Raw genomic sequence first — 21720 nt, 5'->3', positions numbered from 1 at the left:
GCCAAGCAATTCTAGGGAGGTCCATCAAATGGGTCTGAAACACACGGAGTCAATGGATATTGCTACCAAAAAAAACTACAAAATAACTAAAATCTGGGGCGCCTGGGTGGCGCAGTCGGTTAAGCATCCGACTTCAGCCAGGTCACGATCTCGCGGTCCGGGAGTTCGAGCCCCGCGTCGGGCTCTGGGCTGATGGCTCAGAGCCTGGAGCCTGTTTCCGATTCTGTGTCTCCCTCTCTCTCTGCCCCTCCCCCGTTCATGCTCTGTCTCTCTCTGTCCCAAAAATAAATAAACGTTGAAAAAAAAATGCTTTTAAACACAAAATAACTAAAATCTCATCTCTTCTCAGTGCTTGCTAACATGAAAATACAGCAAAATTCCTGTTTTTGATGACTCAATCCCATAAGAAAAGTTAACCAAGGTAGGCATTTCCATACGTTTACATGGGAAAGCTATCAATGATGATAAGGCAAATAGGTACAGAATGCCACAGCAGTGTGTTCATATAAGACAAAGGGGGCTTATTATGATCACCCACTGGGAAAAGGAAACAGCTTTGTTTTATAGAATGACGATCATTATATTTGGATTTACATGGAGTTAACATTTACCTGATCACTCATAAGTAGTTTATTTCTAGACTATTATGTCAAGGAAATTTGTCACACAATCTCAAAACTCACAAAGTCAAAAAGCAATAGTTGCCTCACCATGCACAAACAGCATAACACACACACACACACGCACGCACACACACACACATGCACACACACACACAGACGGTATGGTGCAGGTTTCCTCCACTGCATCAAAGTAGAGCATTCCTATGGAATCTTTTGTAAATGAAATGGCATTAAAAGAAGTGATTACCAGGAATTCAGATGAAAAACTTTTGAACATTCTCAAACCTGAAGTCTATACACTCTCTTAAGACTTTCCTGATACCTTAGAACACATCTTGCTAATGGATGTGCAAAATAAATCGAGATAAAGCACAGATGCTCACAGACACTGTTCAAAGCTCTGGCCAACTTGGCGTTGAGATGCTAAGTGTAGTTCCCAGAGAAGGAGCTTGACAGGGCCATCCTTGCTGCTTGGGGTACACACTACCTCTGTAAGGCCTCCCTGCAAAACAAATGTTGAATGTTGTTTTCACTTTTCACCTTTTTCCATAAAAGCAAGAATCCTCTTTGAATTTCTTTTGGTTAGGGAAAACAGGCACTAATGCAGGCTTTTCCTAAAAGCAAAGTAGAGAACATTAGAAAAGGGGGGGGATACCTAAGTGTTGGTTATGTTAATTAGCTTGATGTGATCTTTTCACAATGTATAAATTTGTCAGAACATCAAGTTATAGGGGTGCCTGACATTTAAAAAATGTTTTTTAAAAAAGGAGCACCTGGGTGGCTCAGTCGGTTAAATGTCTGACTTCCGCTCAGGTCATGATCTCACGGTTGGTGGGTTCGAGCCCCACATCAGGCTCTGTGCTGACAGCTCAGAGGCTGGAGCTTGCTTTGAATTCTGTGTCTCCCTCCCTCTCTGCCCTTCTCTCTCTCTCTCAAAAATAAATAAACATTTAAAAAAAGTTATAGGGGTACCTGGCTGGCTCAGTGGGTAGAGCATGTGATTCTTGATCTTGGGGTAAGTTTGAGCCCCACGTTGGGTGTAAAGATTACTTAAAAGTAAAATCTTTTTAAAAAATCAAGTACGGGCCCCTGAGGGGCTCTGTCAGTTAAGCGTCCCACTCTTGATTTCCTCTCAGGTCATAATCCTGAGGTGGTGAGATGGAGCCCTTCTTCAGCCTCCCCACTGGGCAAGGAGTCTGCTTAGGATTCCCTTTCTCCCTCTCTTTCTGCCCCTCCCCCCCTCAAAAAAATAAAAATAAAGGGGCACCTGAGTGGCTCAGTTGGTTAAGTGTCTGACTTTGGCTCGGGTCATCATCTCGCGTTGGTTGAGTTCAAGCCCCAAGGGGGACTCTGTGCTGATAGCTCGGAGCCTGGAGCCTACTTCTGATTCTGTGTCGCTCTCTCTGTCTGTCTGCCCCTCCCCCGCTGACACTCTGTCTCTCAAAAATGAATAAACATTAAAAATTTTTTTAAAAATTAAAAGTAAAAGTAAAAAACAATAAAGTTGTAAACTTTCAATATATACAACCTTTATATGCCAATTATATCTCAATAAAACTTTAAACAATATGGAATCAAAATTTTGAAGTAAGTCCTATGCCCAGTGTGGTGTTTGAACTCACAACCCTGAGATCAAGAGTTGCATGCTTTACAGGCTGAGCCAGCCAGGCAACCCAAATAAATCAATTTTTTTAATGAAAAAATAATGGTTGTTTAATAGACCCTTGTTATGTATGTAGTTTGAACACAGTTTAGGATAGGGTAGGATAGGATATGATAGGAAAGAGTATGATTGAATAGTTAGGACAAAAATTTGTCCATGTGTTATGACCACGCCTTATACAATATATACGTTTACTTCTTTTTCATGTAGGTCAATGTGGAAACAACTTATGGCTGGTGTGACAGTTCCTTGGTCATCTGCAATCTAGACTACTCTCACTTTCACTCTACTAACTCCCAAGTGTGGCGTTGACTACATAGTCTAAGACGACAACTCAGCCATCACATCTACCTTCTAAACAACTAGATGGACAAAAGCAGTGGAGGGAGAAAAGGGAGAAGGACACCACTTCCTTTAATAGCACTTCTTAGAAGTTATACACATCATTCCCTCCATAGCCCATTGTCCAAAAGCCAGTCATATAGCCATGTGTAGCTCTAAGGAAGACTGAAAAATTTTGCCTTTTTCCTGGATAGTCTTATGTCCAGATAAAAATCTGGAGCTATTACCACAGAAGAAAGGGATCTCACAGGACAAGTACCCTTTGTGCCACAGCCTGGGTTTCTTCATTGAAGATCATTCAAAGATCCCAGAGCAAACCTAACAAAAAGTTATAACTACCAAATTTGTATCTCATAAAGTTCATTTTGCTCACTGATTAAGGAGGGAAAAACAGTGTTTTAAGTGTCGGCTCTATAAGCAGCATTGTTCAAAAGGGTTATATACAAACACTAGTAACTAAAGACGAATTCAAGGTAGCATATAATCCACTTCACGTGGCTGTTACAGTGGTTAAGACTTGATGAAGTAGGAAACAGCTGGTTATGTGGACACATGTTCTTCAACCTCAAGGAACTCTCTATTCTCCCAACTCCTAGAATGTTCTTCCACCAAGATCCTTGACCTCCAGGTCTTTCCCATCCTTCAGAAAAAGACTCAAAGGTCGCCTCCTAGGAGGTGCCAAATTTAAAATAGGATCCTTTCCAGGAACTCCCTAGTTCCTTGAGGGCAGGGACCTTGTCTGTCTCACTCATTACCATGTCTTGCTGGCCTAGAATGGTACCTGGCACATGGCAAGCATTCATTAATTTTTGTTGAATGGATGAATAAATACATGAATGAAGGAGTCCTCCTAGGGAAAAATGCCACTGCAATGTGAATGAGTATGACCACAGGATGTTGTGTCCAATTCCAGCTAGCCTCTCAGTGGTAATCCTTCTCCTCCATTCTCAGTCACATCCCTCTTCCAGCCCTCTCGGCAGTGATGCCAAACCATTTTTTCCTCCTTCAACATTTCAGACTAAAAAAATACACGCATGAAAAGAAGCCAGCAGTCCAGAATCTCCTCATCTCCCCATTCTGGATTGTTCAAATATAGCCTAACCTATGGCTGTTTCCAAACTTAGGTATAAACAGACAAAACTGCCCTCCATCCTCCGGTCCTCAAGCCCCTGCCCTCTCTGTTCCTTGCAACAAAGCTCCTCCAAGTAGCTCACACTCAACACCCCTCCTTGCTCACCTCCCATTAACTCCCCATGGGAACTGTGTTCTGACTCAAGCCTTCCTCACACTAACCAACCATCAGTTGGTACCAGTAGTTCAAATTGCTCTTGTTTTACTAGATGTCTTGGGCATCAGTGGTGCTCTCTTCCCTTGACCTCCAGGATCACTCTCTCCTTGTTCTCTTTTTCCTCTGACCTCTTTTCAGCCTCGTTGCTGATTCTTCCCTCTGTCCACCCACGCATGCTGGTATTACCCAAGGTCTTCTCCTCCACCCTCTCCTGGTCTTCTTCTATGCAGAAAAAAAAAATGGAAGTGAAATCTCATCCCACTTCCGTGGTATTAGCACTCACACGTATTCTGAGAACTCCGAAATATCTCTAGTCCATGAGTTTCCATCCATCCATCTGTCCAGCTGACATCTGCAGCCGCATGTTTTACAGCACTTTGAACTCAACATATTCCACGTTAAGTTCATTATCTAGTATCCCTACCCCATTCCACCTTTCTTCTTTATTGCTATTTTGATGAATCACCTCACCATCTAACCAGATGCCCAAACCGGAAAATTTTAAGTCTTAGTGTTCCCCTCCTGCACTAGCTGTGTCCTTTACCCTCTTAATTTTTTTTTGTTTGTTTTAAGTAGACTCTACCTCCAATGCGGGACTCAAACCCACGACTCCAAGATCAAGAGTCACGTGCTCCACAGACTGAGCCAACCAGGCACCCCCTACCTTCTTCTTCTTAAATGCCATTCTCTTACTCTGTTGCCAGACAGACCACCGGCCCCTCAAAGTAGGATTTATCCTCTCCATTTTTGTGTATCCAGGGATAGTAAAGCTACCAAAAGGGGTGGGAAGGCGGAAGATTATAAAATGTTTATAATCAGCTCTTAAAGATACTCATTCATTCACAAAATATATATTTCACACTTAATATAGATCAGAAACATTTATGAGTCGCTTAAATTATCACCTCTTTTGTAAATGAATATTCTTTGCCTTAATGATTGCCTGCTTGCTAGCTAGCATGTTTAATAGCCTGTAAAAATCCAAATCCTCCAACTTAAAACTGTTATTAACAAACACCATTGTTACTATTTTATAGTAAGGCTAGGGAACCAGGCCAACAATCAGAAGCCATTCACAGAAATGTTCGGCAAAAATTCTGACTTTAAGACTTGCGTGTTGCATCGTTTAATTAGAAAGGAAATCTTGAAATATACCTGATCCTGCAAAGTAATTCTGTCCACAAAATGGGCAAAGGGAGAGATTTCCCATTTTGTACGCCAACCCATAATTTGGTAGGAGGGGTGTAGGCTATTTTAATTAATTATTGCAAATTAAATATTTCAACAACTTGAAGTGAGCCCTTAAAAGAATGAAAAAATGTACATAGCTCCCCTCTGCTAAAACTGCAGTTGATGATAGAATTCCTACTGTCTAATCTATAAAATAAAACCCGAGTTTTCAGCTAATTCCGTTTTCTCAAACACAAAAAACAGTGCCACCCCAGTTAGATGCTTTAACATGCACGTTAATTTCCACTCACAGCTGTGGCAATTAGAAAGTGTACTTAATGGAGTGTCATGTTAATTGTTTTCAGAGTTAACCAATTTCTCCATTTAATTGTCAATTGATTAACCTATTGAAATGTTAAGTGACTCAGTTTCCTTCCAGAGTAAACAGCAGCAGCATATGGTAGCTTCATCAGCCGAAGGCAGCACTCATTTGCTCGGATTCAATGTGCTGGTATTTTTCTACACCTCCCTGAGCTTTTAATTAGATGAGGCAATGTTACATGTATTTGTCTGCTGGAAAGGTTATCAGTGCCGCAGCTGACCTGCAGAGGCAAGGTTGAGTCTAGCAGCTTTAATAGAAACGGTTTTCAGCTATGACTGTTGTACTTGATTGCATTGTGATGGTAATTAACTCAAGACTGCTTTCCTCAGCGTGTGTGTGTGTGTGTGTGTGTGTGTGTGTGTTTCCTGTAGCACTAACTATGCAATGAGATGTTTCCTCTGTCATATATATGCACTTATTAAGCACTCATTGGATTCTAATAAGCATGCAAATAGTCAAGAGTTTCTTTAGGCTAATACCACACTAACTCAGATTGTGGTTGCCATTAAATAAGTACGATATTGGTCGCCTGCAGCACATTTTGCAGAGAAAAAGCCAGCTCCCTTTGGTAGAATTTTGCTCCTTTATTTTCATGGTGTCTCATTCCCTCGGATCTTTACAACTATAAAGTAAAAATTATTTTATGTTTTCAATTTAAGAATGGAGGAGGCCATAGCGTGCTGGGGGAGCGACACTTGATTCAGAAGCAGTTTTCCAATGCTCCCAAAGGAGATCACCGTGTTTTAGTGACCAAATTGGTAGCAAGGTCTTGGTGGTGAACTATTAACTCAGTCTTCTCATCTCTTGCACGCAGTTCTCTGACTCTGGGTGTGTGCAGCTCGCGTGTGTGTTTTTACTGTACCACACTATTGTTTAATTACGAGCCAACCCACAACTGAGCCAGCATTATCATCCTTGATAATGTTGGTAGCCCACAACTGAGACAAAATGATTACAAACCTATGTTGTGTTCAATAGTTCTTTAGGGGATTTCTCTCTTAATAGTTCTGGCTCATTCATGTTTGATTCAGCACATTTGTTCTTTAAAAAAGGCATAGCTTAGAAGAGTTTCAGGGTGGGTTAATAACTCAACTGAAAATGGCCGCTCGCATTGTAAAAGCTTGTTCCCGCAGTTGCTTGGGGCTTTTCTTCAGTTTTGCCGCTCTGCAGCTTTGGCCCAGTTGGTAAACAGCTTAAGTCCAGACATCTTTTCATTCTCTGAGCAGCGGATTGAAATAAAAATGCATATAAGTGGCGACTGACTGGCGCTGGCCTAACAATAGCCTGTAACATTATGCAAGGGTATTTACATAGGAATAAGGCCTCACTAAAGGAGATGGGGCAATTAATGGTGTGGGCCACACATATAAGGAAAGTTTGTCCAATCCTTTCCTCAATAAAGATCTTTTGTAAAGTGCTATGGAAACTCATGGAGGCCCCAAAGAGATTAAGGGGAGGACTTTTCTGGGATTTTGAAAAACTACATATAGAGTATACATAGAGTATATATATAGAGTGTGTATATGTGTGTATATACATAGAGAGAGAGAGAGAGAGTTTCAAAAAGCCAAATTATATTAAATAAACGCACTGAAAAGAAGGTGAATTCTGTGTTGTTTTGATCATTTGGGGATTGTTTCTCTAACCCTGTGAAAGAAGGTTGGTCCTGGGTTTCGGCCTCCTCTCTTCATTTTCTTTCTTCCTTTTTTCCTTTTCTTTTGGTGATGTTTCTTGAGCAGAACATCGGCTCTGAGATAAGCAAGCTCCTTCGTTATCTTGTTTCCTGTGTCTGAAACGGAAGCATCGTCTTTAAAATATTTGAAGAGTTTGGCTGTACTTCTTATTTCAAGTAATGATTTAGCAGTGGGAGGAAAACTTTGCCCAGTGACCAGGCCTGAGGGGGAAAACTCTTAAGATTTTCAGGAGTGCCGGGCAGCTGGCCGCCACAATGAAAGCAAATCGCAAAAGCTGGGAGGGCCCAAAAGCAAACGCAAGGAGTGTGCCATAGGAGGATGTGAAAGTCTGAATTCAAACCTAGACCTTTTTACAGATATAGATCATAAGAGAATAAAGATTTTTGTCAGTACACGTCAAATTTAGAAAGTCCAATGCCTGAATTATTTTCATCCCAATACCGTTCCGATATATTGTCATTGATCTTTTTTTTCTCTTTTGGAAGTAGAAAGTCCTCCTCCGCCCCCCACCCCTACCCCCACCCCTAGCCCACCAACCCCAGCAGTAAAAGACAAATCTGTGTAGCTCTGCCACATGTTTTCATTCTTATCAGAGACTCACCATCTGCTTCTGCCCTTGGCCAGATAGCATTACTGTTATTATTACTTTGGATCAGAATACTTTTAATAAAGTATCATCAGCACTCGAAAAATAAGAGACAAAGGAATAACCCAAGCCCTCTTTGCATGTTTTATGACCAATTAAAGCACTTACTACCTATTGTAAGCAAAGCACCTCAGTTCTCCTTTTTCTTTGCTAATGTTTTATGTCACTCAAAGGACATTTTCTAAGGAAGCAGAACTTTGGCCAGGAGTGTTCAAGCTCTGTTCACACTTGCTAGTAAAACTGTTCTTACTTCCAAAGTTGCTTTTGATTCCATTTTCTCATTTATAGTTGGTTCATGAAATTCCCGTTCACACAGAAGGAGTGAAATAAAATCTTAATGTGATAACGCATAAGCTTTGGATGCCTGTGTGTGTGTGTGTGTGTGTGTGTGTGTGGCATACAGAGAAAGTGATTTCAGCTGCAGCCCTTTCGAGCAGGCAGAAATCAATGCCTCATTCAGGACTATTGATCAGTACTAAATTAATTAGACTCCGAGGCTTATGGCAGTTGATAAGACAACTTGTTAATTTAGTCAATGATAGTGTTTTCCCTAAAGCGGCAAATACCCTCTTCTTTAGAAAAGGCATTTCTAACACTTGCTGCCAGTTCTCCTTTTATTTTCACTTTTCATCTTTCTTGTTTTCTTTTTCTGGGACAAGAGTGTTTAGAGGTAAGTGGGTTGTGGGTGTGGGGAGGAGATCAATAGGTAAGGGAGTGCTGTAAAAATGTAACCGCTGAGGACGCAGTCTGGTATATTCACTAACCCACTCCCATTTCTATCCCCTCGCCTAACGTCATTTCGGGATGAAAGAAAGCAGCCAGATTATAACCTGGGACATGGATTTCCTGTGGGGCTTTGGCCGCAGAAGGCCACTCCAGCCCCACGAGGATGTTCATTTGGAAGGGGCTACTTCCTCAACCTGCATTTAGGATTGACTGATACATACGGATTGCTTTTGCTTTTCATTTAAACCTGCAACAGTGATGGTCATAGTCAATAACAAAGACTTGGGCCCGGTCGGTAATGCAAACTGTGAATGGAATGAAGGTATCCCAGAATGCCCCGAACATAGGGCAGTACTTCCTGCTGGCTTGGAAGGACAAAAGGACAAAGCCCGGGAGTGTAGGGGTCCCACCAACAGCTCTTGGAGGCAACAGCCTGCTATCAGCAGCGCTCCAACCCTCTGAGAATGCTAATAAGCTAGTGAAGAGCTCAGCTTTCTTGCCATAATTCTATAGTGTGGTTGAGGACCCCATAGTGCTCACTAAATAAAGACAACTAATTGAGAATTTTTTGCACATTTTGCCCAGGGGACTTGTTGTTCACTCGATTCTTTGGGGAGAATGTACCCCTACTGACAAGAGGAACTGATTGTTTTGGCAGGCCTCATGTTACTCTTCCCGGGTCTAAGACTGACTTTCGAAGTATGACAAAAATGTTTAATTTTGATTTCTTTTAATTATGTTGCTGGGAATTATTTTAGATCTCAAAGAATAGACGTTCCAGTGTTCGTCGGGAAAAAAAAAATGCTGGCAGAGTTTTTTGAATTAGAGCCCTGTTTTTTCTTTTACTTTTTTTTTTCTCTTAAATTGTATTTTCTGTGGTGAGGCCTACATTTTTGTGTCTGCAGGTGACACGTTGATTGAAACTAAAATTAATAAATCAGCTGAAAAGCTCACACCTACAGCTCACAGCAGGGCCTGGAAAACACGTTTATAAAGGGAGCTTTATGCCCTCATATAAAGAAGGAATAAATTACAGAAGCACTTGTTGCCCTGAGACTTGATTTTGCTTTGCAATCTGGTATCTTATTTTTGGAGGCTTATTGTTAATCAACAGGTTCCTGGTTGCTTTAGCAGGTGACTTTGCTATTAATCTCTTACTTGACCATTATAGCATATTAATGAGGAGGTTTCTAGTTGTGGTTCTATCTTCGGACCAAGGAATTAGTTTAAAAGGTGCACTTTTTACTCAATGGCTTGCAGTTAGCCATGTTGAGGACCAAATGCAAAGTAGCATTTTCTACAGCTTGTGTAGTATTAAGGAGTGTTTTACTAACATATGTGTCTTACTGTGCTTTTCTTCTCTCCTACACTTATTCCTTCACCATGGAGGGCAATTATGGAACTTACCAGTAGTCTCTGTTCATTTTTTTTAACAAAATAAAATTATATATAAATAACAAAATGATATCCTTTCTTATTAATGTGCACCCTCGTTTTAATTAAACAATGTCAATTTTTCTTTGGAGGTGTGTTTGGAATTAAAATGTATGATTTGGGAAGGCAAGACATTCAACATTTCTCACCAGAACTGGATTAATAAATGTCATTACAAGTGCAGGAATTTAACCATCACATTTCCCTTTAGAATCTGAGGTAATTGGAAATGTTTAAGCTTGACAAAAGAAGGAAGTAAATATACCTATGGGGGTAGTTTAGAAATATAAAGAAGAACTGAGGATTTAAGTCTTAAATTTGTAATTACAAGGATCTCCAAAGCACGTAATGGTGCAAAACAGCCCAGACAACCCGGCATATGAGAAGAACCACTTTGTTGCAGTCTGCAGATATTTCAAAGGACATCCTCTGGCAAAGCATTATTATTATTGTTGTTCATCTCCTTTCAAATCTTCAGGGCAGTCTGGTCCACCCCTCATGCATGCTGTCTTTTTTCTAAACCTAAGAAATGTCAAGCTTGTGCTTTTCTTCTTTCTAACTTTTTAAAATTAAAGGTTGGTGTCAGTTCAGGCACATTTGATATCACTGTCTGCCTTGCCTTATTTTTTTAAATGTTTATTTATTTTGAGAGAGAAAGAGACTGAGTGCAAGCGGGGGAGGAGCAGAGAGACGGGGAGACACAGAATATGAAGCAGGCTCCAGGCTCCGAGCTGTCAACACAGAGCCCGATGCAGGGCTTGAACTCATGAGCCTTGAGATCATGACCTGAGCCGAAGTCAGACACTTAACTGACCAAGCCACCCAGGCGCCCCTCTATCTTGCTTTTCACACTAAGCCCTGAAGTATCTTCATTCTGCAGGTTAAGGTCAACACCATCATCTCTTTCAGTAAGGAATTTTCTGGTTAGGTTTCTGGAGAAGAGGAGCTGAGTTTGAGGTGTTAGCAGAAAGGTAGAAAGCTAACCACAGGAATGCCTGACAATGAACGTTAACAGAAACATCAGATTTGACACTACTTATGAAATTTTTGTTCATAAAAAATGCATACTAACAAAAAATCATCACCGTTATCTTACAGCTATAGTATTAGGCTTCTCCCACAGATGAGAGGAATTGGAAATACGCTGTCTTCTTAAAAGCGTTACTCAAGTTACCAGCTTAACTGTTCATTGTAATTACATACCAAGCTGACCACTTTATAGCGAGCGGGGGGACCTTCGCCTGCTTAAAGTCAATATCGATTGCCTGGAGCCTGGATCCTATTCTAAATTTTTTGTTCAGGCCAGTAAGCTAGGGAGAATTTTGGTAAGGATGGCCCCACTCACCTCCAACAAACAAGAAATTTAAGCAAAAATAATTGACTCTAGGTTTGCTTATCTTTTACAACTGAGAAAGAAAAAAAATCTATTCTACTCTGGACAGAAACAGTTTATGCCCCCAATGACACAAAACCAATCGCTTTAGGTTCTTGGGTACAATAGAATAGTTATATATGGGGTGAGGGAAGGGTCTCTTGAGGAGTGAAAGGAAAAGGAGGAAATAAAATTCGTATTAAAATAAATTAAGGAGGTGGCTAGTGTATTCTAGGAACAGTCAGATTAATTCGTTTATATTTGTAGTACAAATTTCTAGAAAACAGAGTTGCAAATATATACCCAAGTATTGCAGACTGTGGCTGCTCTAGCATGTGTTTATAAAGAAGGATGGTCGCTATTAGAGAATGTTCCCCTCCCCCAGTTCTCCCTCAAGTACTTCCAGCTAGGGAGGTTTTCAGCCCTTTTGTCTTTTTACAACTTAGCAAGATCAGACACATTTCTGCAATGCATATGCAGATTTCACCTCTTGTTACTTTCTCTAATGAGCGTTCACTTAATCAATCTGACAGTAGCCTTTATCCCCCTCCCCCTTTTTTCCCTTCACATCCACTAAGAAGGTTTTCAGAAAAAAAGTGTTAACAGATTCAAGGGGGCATTAGCAACGGCCCAAACGGGGTGAATCGCAGGGCTTCACAATGACTACTCTCCAGCCACCCCTCTGTCCAGCTTCTGAAAACAGGAAGCAGGTCCGCCAGTCTCATAAGAAAGCATGTATTTTAATAGCTAACAGGAAATGATCTTCCTTTTCTGTTTAAGAATCGGAAACAATTAGTTTTTTATCTAATAGAACACTTAAGCATAGAACTTTCCCATAGGCTCATACACCCATTCTGCCAAAACCACTTTTAAAAACTTGTGTGCGAGAGACACTCTTGCTATGAGACAAGAGCAACCAATCCACGTTGGCACTCTCCCATCACATTTCCCACTGGGGCACCCTAAGTCGCATGACCATTCTTGCCCTTGTTAAACATCCCTCTGACCTGGGAGTGGACAGTGCAGGGATGGAGGGCAGGTGGGTTTCAGTCTGATGTAGTTCACTCTTCCCAGGGAATGGAAAGACAAGACAAGAGACAAATCCTAGTTCTTAATCATATTCTCAACTTGGCCTCAATCCGAATCTGCCACCAGGCGATCGATCTAACATATAAGAGTATATGGCCCAGCTACTGAGAAGTAGCAGGTCCTTTAAAAAAAATGTTTTTTTATAAAGTTCCAGACCCTCTCTTGCCTGCAGACAGCCAAAGTTTCAGCCCTCCTGCAGCCCCACCCTGCGAAGCCTGCTTTTACCTCTCATTCAGCTGCCTTCTCCTTCTTCTCACTCTGGCTCCCTCCAGCAGAACTCTCGTCCTTAAATCTTAGTCAGTTCTGGGGTGCCTGGGTGGCTCGGTCGGTTGAGCGTCCAACTTCAGCTCAGGTCATGATCTCGCGGTCCGCGAGTTCGAGCCCCACATCGGGTTCTGTGCTGACAGCTCAGAGCCTGGAGCCTGCTTCCGATTCTGTACCTCCCTCACTCTGCCCCTCCCCCACTCATGCTCTGTCTCTCTCTCTCTCTCTCTCTCTCTCTCTCTCTCTCTCTCTGTGTCAAAGATAAATAAACTTAAAAAAAAAAATCTTAGCCAGTAATGTAACTCACCCCCTCAAGTCTCCTTCACTTGGCCAGGGCCAGAAAAATCACAGTAAAAGAAGGAAAAGGGGGTGGGTGGGGGAAGCCCACCACTCCTTCCCTCACCCTGCTCTGTGCTTGGATGCTCTAGTTTTGCCTTTTCTGAGGATTCACAGTACCTTTCACCCCAGCACCTACCCATTAAGTCCTACCAACAGCCAACTGTTCACCTTTTACATTCTAATTGAATAGGAAATTTGGTTTTAAGACAATCAGGGTCTGGTCCCTACTTAGAGATTCTCACCTGGGCTTATTAGGTCATTGACAAACCTTTCTCTTCCTGACCTTTTTGATTAAAGGTGGGGATCTATACGACAGGTTGCCCGCCTCCTCTAACTTGAGCAGCCTGTTCTACTTGGCAAGCTGAACCTGCCTACCATACAGGATCTCCAGGTTGGTTGCCTCTGAGGTCTGGGAATGAGCAATACTTTAGAGTTAGCATCCTGACTTCAACCAGGATCTCTTGAACTCTAAGGGCTGCACTAACATTTTCAAGAGGTAGAACTGAGTTGATCCACTGTCTGTATTACTTCGGTCATCTGAACTCTCTGCTTCTCATGGGAGAAGTGGAATGGTAGGTCCCATCCCAAGACCTATTGAACCAGAATCTGAATTTTAACAAGGTCCCCAGGTGATTCGTATGCACATTTCTTTAACCACCTGAGGATCTTTGAGAAGGCAGGGGATACAGAGTACCCTTGAGAGTCCTTTCAATTAATTTTCTGTCTTCTAATCACAATCCCTAATGAGGCAGAGAGGATATGGAGTTTGAGTTGGGACAGAGGGATGGTGGGAATCAGCAGTTATAACTCCATTATTACTAACCTGATTTTCTAATATGCTAATTTAAAAAATCATTTTGGTACATACACGGTTAAAAATATAGGCTATTAGGTCACTATTTCTTCTGGAAATATTTTTCTTTTGCAAAAACACCCTGAAATGGCTTCTACTGTATTGGTCTTTTCTGTTTAGTGACCTAGTAATTTAACCCTGATTTCTATTTTTTTAAAATATTTTTTATGTTTCTTTATTTTTGAGACAGAGAGAAACAGAGCATGAGTGGGGGAGGGGCAGAAAGAGAGAGGGAGACACAGAATGAAAGCAGCCTCCAGGCTCTGAGCTGTCAGCACAGAGCCCGACGTGGGGCTCGAGCCCACGAACCGTGAGATCACGACCTGAGCTAAAGTTGGATGCTTAACCCACTGAGACACCCAGGCGCCCCCTTATTTCTATTTTTACCTAAGATTCGTTTCTATGTAAACTTCATTCCAGAAACCCTTGTAGTTTTCCTGAGTGTATAGAGGACCTTCTGGAGGGGTTCCTGGCACCTGCTCCAGACGACATCCCTTGCAAAAGGTTCAGCCATTCTTTCTCCAACTCCTGACCGCTCTCTGCCCCCATGCCCCTGGAACAACAGTGAGTCAGGGCAGTAGTGGAAAGAGCAAGGGCCCCAGGGGAGGAGAGGCTGGAATTTACAAGGCTGGTTCCACCATAAAGAATGCCTGTGACCTTTGGCAAGCAATGTAACATTTCTCAGGCTCTGGATCGATCGTGCTCTGGTGAAAAGGAGATGATAACTTGAAGGGTTGCTGCATTGATACAAGAGGTAAAACTTCAAAAAGGCCTACTGCAAAGTGGGAGGGTGGTAAAGGGGAGGAGAGGGTATTTCCCTTTGTCTTGTGCTTTCTTGGCAAGGCCTCTGAAGAGCTAGTCAAAAAGGAAGTTTGGCTCTCTCACCCCTAAGAGCAAAGGCGCTCGAGTTACTTGGAGGTAGGTGAGAACCCACGCTCCTTGGTTTGATGATTGTAAATAGTCCCCACTTATTAAACACCTGTGATGTGACCGTGACATTTGGCAAGTGCTTTAACCTTCCTGAACCATTCACCCCTGCTCTGTGAAATGGAGATTATAATGCCTAATAGGATTGTTGAGGTTGGTTAAAGAGCTTGCTTTATAATCATTATCTCATTGACTTCTTCCAACAACCCAGTGAAACAGGCCCCATTTGGCCCCATTTTACAGCTGAGGACATTGAGGTTTAGCGACATCAAGTAATTCACTCAGGGTCATGCAGCTCATAAGTAAGAACCAGGTTTGAAGTCTGGATCTCTTTAATCCAAAATTTATGTGCTCTCCATTGTTCTTCCTACACCTTAGGGAAACTGACAAGTCAAAGGGAGACCAGATAATGGGAATTACTTTAGTCTTTCCAATCCTTAATAACATTTCAGTTCAATTCCAAGAAGGGCGGTAATTTTCAAACTTCTTATCTTTTTTAATCTGCCAAAAAAATCTGCAACTAACCGACAGGAGAAGTTTCCCCCTAAATGGTGTCAAATCTTGGCAGTATTTTAATAAAGCAGCTCTTTCACCTCTGAAGGATTATCAGGTTGGATGTCCAGAGCTGAGAAGTGGCAAGATTTGGTTCTTTACTCTGCCTTGCATAGAGTCAGGGCTTCAGGCTTCAGGAAGGACAATCTCCATCAAAGGTCAGCATGTGCAGGAGCAGACGGTGCTCAGAATTATGGGGATGTTATGAACCAAGGTGAATGGACTCCAAAGTTGAACCCTCATTAACGACAAGGTGAGTCGCCCTAATTCAGAAAGAAAGGGCCTGAGGAATGATGGGAAATCAACGTGTATCCCTTGGGGACCAGTTGCGGAAGGAAGAGGCAGAGCAAAAAGGTAGGGAAAGGGAGAAAAAGGGTTGTATAAAGAGAAGCAAGGGCTTGGTGTCCTTAAAAACACCACAAACCATCAAAACCCAGGCTGTGATGCCAAAGCAGCATCACGCATTTGCTCCGGCGGTCAGCATCTGATGGCTTTGATCCGTACAGGTGGAAAATGTATTTCCTATACCATCTATTAAAGAATGGGTGGGTAGCTGTGGCATGTGAAAATGCTTGTGTCTACAAGTGATGTGCACCCACACAGAAATATTCTTGAAAATCCAAAATGGAATTAGACTTGAGAACAACTGCATTGCAGGTGAAAATATGCCTCTTCTCCTTTGCATTGGGGGCAGCCTAGTTAGTAAAATGACCCTGAACCTAGTTAGGCTGACCCTTCAAAACCCCAGCCTTGGATGGCTTTCCCGTTCCCTGCTATTTCCTAGAACTCGGGGGGGGGGGGGGGGGGGAAAGGGTGTACCTGTAAAATAATGTCAAATTAAGAACAGCTTTCGAAATAGATAAAGATCATTATTTGCTCTAAATTAGTGTTATTGAAGTACATGTTTTTACATAAAGTCCAAGAGAAGTATTTTAATTTTATTTACCTACAATGTAATAGCATTATGGCTGATAGTATGATAAGCTGCATTTTAGTGACCTTTTGATTTTTTTTTTTAATGAAAGAAATTTGCTAAGATAGGCAACTTCCTTCTCCCTTACAGGACTTTCTCTTTTTAGACATTTATTTCTTGCTCAGCAAAAATAACAAGGACTCCAGAACTCTGCTTTATTAATAAAGGTAGATGTAATTTGAGTGGTTGATGAAACCAAGATAGCTTTCCAATTCAAATAGTTTGAAATCTAACATGTCTGATATTTAGAGTGAAATATGAGCATCCTCCTATTTTTATAGGTAAAAAATTCTAACACCCTTTCCTAATAAAATTCTAAGCACAGCAATCTTTGCTCCAGGTTAATCAGCAAGGCATTGCGGTATTGAGGTTGCTCAACTCTTAAGGAACAATTTCCAGGCAAGCTCAGTCTCTTGGAAGCTGAACCCTGAAAATAAGAATACCCCAAATATTTCTGTTTGGGGATTGTGTATTGTTGTTACGTATTTTTCCCCCTTCGGATTGTTTTCTTTCTATGAGGCCGTGTCCTTGTCCCAAGAAGCCCCCTGGACTGGTAACTAACTCCCTAATCTGTCTGCATCCTGGTTTTATTAGGTGGAGGGCATCAAGTGATAATGTACGACTTTTTTTTTTCTTTTTTTTAAAACCTAGACAGGTTTGTTTTTCTAACTGTCAGCAGTGTTTTTGGCTATTTTGAGAATGTAGGACAGGGTTAAGGATTAGTACCAGCATTCTCTTTTCTGTGTATCAGAGCCGCTTAGCAGTAATTAATCAGGACATTAGGTTTTGTACTCTTGGTTCAGGTCATTTGCCTATGAGCTGCTCGAGCCTTTTACAAAGGCATACTGCATATGTTTCTGGGTACCTTTTTGAGAGAAGATTTAAATTGGCCAGATGAATAATACTTTGTTACAAGTGTTTTGCCCTAGGCAAAAAGGTTTTCTTCATATTATCATAGCCTGAAGCTGCAATGCTCAAGCTTGATGTGACTGGTGTTATTCTGTCACATGGCAATGATGTAAGAACAGGCCTCTCTGTGTCAGACAAATCTGGATTTAGGGGAATTATAGCAGATGTTGCAAAATGGCAACAGTTTAGCAAGTTCCTTTTATCCCACTGTTGGGAGGCCGGACTACTAAGTGTACTAGACAGAAAAGAATGTTTTCTTTGATCCTTTACACTCTAGGGTAGGGACTTCCCCAGTTAGAGAACATCGTTAATGATATAGTTATACAGTCACTGATGGATCAGAATACAGAATTAAGGGTAGGATTTCTTCTTCTTCTTCTTCTTCTTCTTTTAGTATTTGTTTTGATTGAGCTTAGTATTTGTGGTCATTTACATTATAAGCTTCAGAAACCCTCTAAGGTTTTATTCTTAGTAAAGAAAGCCTAATTCGGTAGAATAAACTGAATAACAATAACAAAAACTAAGCTGCACAAAAAATATTTTAACCTTGGCAACCCTATTCACTCACAGCTATTATGTACAGCTAAATTATACGGATTCTAAAAAAGAGAAATGTAGAAAATATAAGTAGATATTTTAATTCTCACATTCTAATAAGTATTAATGAATATATTCAACCACACTGAATACCGAGGTAATACTGCATTGCTACTGTTCAACGCAAGTCTTCGTTTCTTAAAAGAAAAAGCTATTTTCAAAAGCTTTGGATTTCAGGGATCTCGATTCTTTTATATTATATTCCTATAAAATTAATTCATACACATGATCAAGGTGAGTAGGTAGATGATAATGATATGGTGAAAAGAACAATCAGAAAACACATTCCTTGATGGAAGTGACACCAGGTTTGACTTATGGGAAGTGTGTTGGTTGTTGCTTCTGTTCATTTCTAGGACTATCTCTGAGTCTCTAGAACCTTCTTTTGTAAATGCAGTGTTAAATATCACTACAGCATGTTGTCCATAGAACTTTATAACATGCCTGCAAAAGACAGCACGTGCATGCAGGACCACAGGAAATAATTTCCCACCAGGTAAAGCTTTCCAATGATTATTTAAAACCCGCATGAGCATAATAAATTTGCTGTTGTTTATGCAAATGTTTATTGATCATTTCCATTGGAGCACTGGACGGTGAAATGTATGCAAACATTTAGACAATTTCTTTAACAGGCTTCTATCTTTTCAGAGTATTTTAAATATTTTGAAAGTATTTTTATTTGCAAATTGTGATCGCTGCTGGGAGCCCCCCGAAGTAATTAGGGTATCCTAATGTTTCAAACCGTTTGCAATGAAACGAAGAAAAGAATGAATGTAAGGTATGTTTAAAGAACACCAATGTAGGTAGCCGTTACGTCTCACGTTCTTTCGGAAGGTATCAAAGGTAAAGACAAACACAAAAGCAATCGGAGAGAAGCCTGTCAGTAATGCCACGTCATCCTTTGTAACATACTATCTGTAGCTGTATTTGATTATCTTTGTGCATTTCACCTACTTTACCACTGTGTGACCTGGAGAAAGGATTTGCTTCCACAGCGCAGAGAGTATTGGGGAAGATACTGGGTTTTGTCACTTGAATAATAGATATGATATGGAAATGGACTATAATTCCATAGACTGGTGTCCTTTAATAAGATAGACATATGTTCTCAAAAGAAATATGCCAGAAATAAGGGCGAAACTCACATTTTAAAAATTCCAAAATCACATTTTATTTCAACATAAAATTTGGTACCTCTGTCTTACTGAGAGCTTTAAAAATAGGAACTTCCTTAAAGGCTGCTCAACTCTAACTTTGGATTTGAGATTACATGATAAAACGCACACATTTATTGGACATCATTCATCTAAACCCCTGACTGAATCCTTTCCTGTGATTTAAATTAACCTCTTCATCACCCAAAGCCAGGTCAGTAACACATTTTCTATTTGGTTACAAAGACAGCCATAACGATTGGGTTTATTACTGTACTACATATATTGGTATTTCTGCAGACATTCGAAGTGGGGGAAAAAAGACAGTGGTTTTGTGAAACCTGCTCTGTTTAAGAGTCTGCGGGACTGCTAGAAATGTTCCCAGTGAAAGGTTTCTGGGGTTTTCCCCTCCTTTTTTCTTTGCGGTGTCTTTCCCAGATGTTTCAACAAACAGAAAACACGTATCTTTTTCAGAAATCCCGATACAACTCTCAACCATCCCGGCTGCAGACATAATTCCCACATACACGTAGCTCCATCTAAGAACAGTTTGGAAAAGTTTGCAGCCTCTGTCGTTCCACTGCTGAAATAATTCACAGCCAGAGTAGGAAATGCAAACAATCCTTTTTCATATTTGCATACTCGGAATTTGGCTTTTTGATTCATGATTGTTCCCATTAGCTTTGAAAATTCACGTTTCTGTCTAGTTGCAGGTTTTGCTTGAGTGAGCTCAAATTACGCTCTTGACTCAAATATTATTACAAGTGTAAATACTTTGGAGATGTCAGTGTCTGCCACTGATTTGGGGGTATTTGTTTTATTGATTTTCATCTGGCGAGTTTAAAATATGAGCAAACTTTTCATGGAGGGTTTGGGGGCATTTGTTTGAACACTCCTGGAGTAATTGGAAATGCAACAATTGTTTAAAAAGTGGCATTGTCCATGAAAAGATTTAGTGAGGGATGAAGAAATTTCTTGAACCTAAAGACCTAATCTGGTGATCCAATTCTCCCCACTGTGTCCATTCCCGTGAAACTCCATTTACTTGCCCCTATCCTCCACTAGCGCCCCGCGTCCTACCTAGCCAATCCTCTAGGCTTCCCACATTGTCTCCTCTTTTGTCTTTTCAGTCCAAACAGAAGAACAACAGATAGGGTTCTGAAGGGCAGGGTGCATCAGGAGCTGCAGGAGAATGGCTGAGATGAGGGTCAGAGTCCTGCCCTTACTGCCAACAGTTACTAGGGTTTGTGCTGCCCGGCTGAACAGTGTTCAAAGGCTTTGCTGGGCTTTGTTCCACTGTGTAGGGATTAGGCCTGGCGGTCTGAGAATTTGCCTTCTAATTAAAAAGGATAAAAGATAGAAGTAGCATTAGACTAAAACAGAGCAGTGATACTTCACAGGCTGATTTTTTTTTTAAAGTCACAAGACCACGCCAGAAGTTGTCAGGATATTTTATTTCCTTAGTATTCCACTCAGATTAAAGAGGGAAAACTTTGGAAACTCTTCCCAGCTGTTTGCGGGGCACATGGAAGTCTAATTGCATCTGAAATATCTGCTGTTTACAGTGAGACCATTCGGTGGGGGATTTGCAGTCCGCACTGGAGAATGAAGGCTGCCCCCAGAGCCACCTTCCTCTTTTTCAAACGCTGGCAAGAAACTCATTCTAGCAAAAGTGGATTCTGCTTTTCACTTTGTCCCAGTGTGCCTTGCTCTCAAGCCTTCCAAGGCCTACCCTACCTATTCTCTTTTCAAGGATCAATCACTCCTTTCATCTCCTTGCAGCTGTAGACACTATCTTAACCAGGTGTGAAATGCAATTAAGAAATAATTCGGACCTCACAGTCTTTTTTAAAATTCTTAATAGCGATGTGATGGAGGGCCATTTTTGATCTTTCACAGCAGCAGCACTATGTGTTGTGACAGTAAATGTGATTCCGTGCCTAGATTTTGTTAAGAAGGAAGCCATCCGCAGACTCAGGGGCAGACGGGCAAGCATCAAAACAGATGATGATGCACCCATCCTAACACGCGCTGGCCTGCCGTCCAGTGCGGCCCTTCTTGCCGCCTAGAAAGAACTGTGTGCTGACTGACACTTGTTGACTTGAAGGAGCGGCTGAGAGTGATTTGCTAAGTACTCCAGAGGCTGGTTCTACCCACTCTACCGCAGGAAGGAATGAATCCCAGGTGAGAGTTTCTGTTAGAAATGCTGATGAGATTATATAAATTAGTTGAGATGGGGTATTTTGGGGGGGGGGGGTAAGAGGGAGGAAAGAGTTTTGTGGAGGACTTCAGAGCTTTCAAAGCCACTGAGCTCAGATTGCATACAAGTATAAAGGAATGCTCCCTCGTTCCCACAGAGCTCATGTTACGTCATGAAGCCAAGGGACTGTGAATTTCTTATTTTCCACTTTTCTTATTTTTGTTTTCAGTCTGCTCAGCATAAACAAGTAAAGCCCCCTGGGTGAAGGGATATTTTTAAAGCATGAGATTACGATGAGATTCATCTGTATGTTTCAGAGACACACACAAATATGCTCATGTTCACTTTCTCGAAAAATCCATACATATCCATATATATATATATACATATATATATATTATTGATTAATTTTATCAAATTGAGCAAGTTACCAATTGACTACATTGGGCATAAATGGCAACATGGAAACCTTGGCAAGGACACAGAGCTATCTCACCACCTAGCGTATAAATTTTGGGGC

At 41.2% G+C, this 21720-nt stretch overlaps 2 long non-coding RNA genes across 2 annotated transcripts in view; both read right to left on the bottom strand.

Moving 5' to 3' along the window:
- The window catches only part of LOC122469140, a 168036-nt gene that overhangs the window by 74864 nt on the left and 71452 nt on the right, over positions 1-21720 (bottom strand). The gene's annotated exons all lie outside the window — the stretch shown is intronic.
- LOC122469141 lies at positions 6429-7615 on the bottom strand. Its single transcript, XR_006293392.1, has 2 exons — positions 7115-7615; positions 6429-6686 (listed from the first exon to the last, which is right to left on the bottom strand). It is a non-coding gene; the product is annotated as an uncharacterized LOC122469141 (long non-coding RNA).

This window comes from Prionailurus bengalensis, chromosome B3, assembly GCF_016509475.1.
Source record: "Prionailurus bengalensis isolate Pbe53 chromosome B3, Fcat_Pben_1.1_paternal_pri, whole genome shotgun sequence".
Taxonomy (NCBI): Eukaryota; Metazoa; Chordata; class Mammalia; order Carnivora; family Felidae; genus Prionailurus; species Prionailurus bengalensis.
Note: the sequence above shows the minus strand (reverse complement) of the source record. Positions and strands in the feature narration are given on the sequence as shown.